The sequence below is a fragment of the Symphalangus syndactylus genome, chromosome 12 (genome assembly GCF_028878055.3).
Source record: "Symphalangus syndactylus isolate Jambi chromosome 12, NHGRI_mSymSyn1-v2.1_pri, whole genome shotgun sequence".
Lineage (NCBI taxonomy): Eukaryota > Metazoa > Chordata > Mammalia > Primates > Hylobatidae > Symphalangus > Symphalangus syndactylus.
Window position 1 is genome coordinate 126,899,675 of NC_072441.2, and position 2,456 is coordinate 126,902,130.

Here is a 2,456-nt window from a genome sequence, read left to right on the forward strand (position 1 = left end):
GCCCAGGCTGGTCTTGAACTCCTGAGCTCAACCAATCCTCCTGCTTCGGCCTCCCAAAGTGCTGGGACTACAAGCATAAGCCACTGTGCCTAGCCTATTTAATGTTTTGTAGAGATGGGGGTCTTGCTATTTTGCCCAAGCTGGTCTTGAACTTCTTGCCTCAAGTGATCCTCTTTCCTTGTCTCCCAAAGCACTGGGATTACAGGAGTGAGCCACTGTGCCTGGCCATTTCTCACTATAAATCGAAAGCTGGAAATTATTGTTTAGTGAGGAAGGCATGTCAAAAGCAGAGATAGGCTGAAAACTAGGCCTCTTGTGCCAGTTTGCGAAGTTGTGAATGCAAAGGAAAAGTTATTGAAGGAAATTAAAAGTGTTGGCCGGGTGCGGTGGCTCACGCCTGAAATCCCAGCACTCTGGGAGGGTGAGGCAGGTGGATCACCTGAGGTTAGGAGTTTGAGAACAGCCTGGCCAACATAGTGAAACCCCATCTCTACTAAAAATATAAAAAGTTAGCTGGGTGTGGTGGCAGGTGCCTGTAATCCCAGCTACTAGGGAGGCTGAAGCAGGAGAATCGCTTGAACCTAGGAGGCGGAGGTTGCAGTGAGCCGAGATCGTGCCATTGCACTCCAGCCTAGGCAACAAGAATGAAACTCCGTCTCAAAAAAAAAAAAAAAAAAAAAGATGTTGATGGGCATGATACACATGTGTAATTCCAGCTACTTGGGAGACAGGCCAGAGGGTTGAGCCTAGGATTTTGAGACCAGCCTGGGCAACATTTATTGTTATTTATTTGAGACTGTCTCAAATAAATAAATAAATAAAATGCTACTCCAGTGAACATGTAAATAATAAGAAAGCAAAACTGCTTTATTGCTGATATGGAGAAAGTAAGAGTGATCTGGATAGAAGATCAAACCAGCTACAATATGCCTTTAAGCCAAAGCCTAATCCAGAGCAATTCTATGAAGGCTAAGGGAGATGAAGAAGCTTCAGGAGACAACTTTTAAGATAGAAGAGGTTGGTCCATGAGGTTTAAGAAAAGAAACCATATCCATGACATAAAAGTACAAGGTGAAGCAGCGAGTGCTGATGTATGTATAAAAATATATATATATATATATATATATATATTTTTTTTTTTTTTTGAGACAGAGCTTTGCTCTGTTGCCCAGGCTGGGGTACAGTGGTACGATCTTGGCTCCTGGGTTCAGGCAATTCTCCTGTCTCAGCCTCCTGAGTAGCTGGGATTACAAGCGTGTGCCACCATGCCTGGCTAATTTTTGCATTTTTAGTAGAAATGGGGTTTTGCCATGTTGGCCAGGCTGGTCTTGAACTCCTGATCTCAAGTGATCCCCCTGCCTCGGCCTCCCAAAGTACTGGGATTACAGGCGTGAGCCACCATGCCTGGCCTGTATATATTTTTTGAGACGGTCTTGCTCTGTGATTCAGGCTGGAATGTAGTTGCACAATCACAGCTCACCGCAGCCTTGATCTCTTGGGCCAAGTGATCCTTCCACCTTAGTCTCCCGAGTAGCTGGGACCACAGGTCTGTGCCACCACACCCAGCTAATTATTTTATTTTTTCTACTTCCTAATAGTTTTATATTTTAGCTATGAAGGTCAGTTACCAGAGCCAAACTTGTTCTTAACAAGCAGAATTTTTATGTCCATTCGAAGGGTCTCTTACACCTTTCTGGGCCTTTTCACTTGCAGAGAGGAGTAGAAACTGTAGCCAGGTTCTTCGTATTATGCATTCACACATGATGCCCAATCTTCATATGCTGTCCAATTTCTTTAAGATAAAAGGAGTGACTTGCAGCAGGGCCACGTAGCTGAGGAAGTTCTGTATGGAGGATATCACATCTTTGCATGTCTTCTGTTTCATCTCCTCCGGGTCCAGCTTCAGTGGTGAGGCCCTCAATCCAGAACATCATGGCTCTGACTCACCAGCCTTCAGCTGCTGCACTCTGCTCGCCTCAGTGGCTGCCTTGCACCTGGAACTCAATTATTTTATTTTATTTTTATTTGTTTATTTTTATTTTTATTTTTATTTTATTTTATTTTTTTTTTGAGACAGAGTCTCGCTCTGTCGCCCAGGCTGGAGTGCAGTGGCGCAATCTCGGCTCACTGCAAGCTCCGCCTCCCGGGTTCACGCCATTCTCCTGCCTCAGCCTCTCCGAGTAGCTGGGACTACAGGCGCCCGCCACCACGCCCGGCTAATTTTTTGTATTTTTAGTAGGGACGGGGTTTCACCGTGGTCTCGATCTTCTGACCTCGTGATCCGCCCGCCTCGGCCTCCCAAAGTGCTGGGATTACAAGCGTGAGCCACCGTGCCCAGCCTATTTTTATTTTTTATTTTTGAGACGGAGTCTTGCTTTGTAACCCAGGCTGGAGTGCAATGGTGCAATCTCGGCTCACTGCAGCTTCCACCTCCTGGGTTCAAGCACTTCTCCTGC

General features: G+C 45.8%; 1 pseudogene; it reads right to left on the minus strand.

Moving 5' to 3' along the window:
- Positions 1-1,767: 1,767 nt before the first annotated feature.
- Positions 1,768-1,931, minus strand: LOC129468929 (mitochondrial import receptor subunit TOM5 homolog; annotated as a pseudogene).
- Positions 1,932-2,456: the final 525 nt, after the last annotated feature.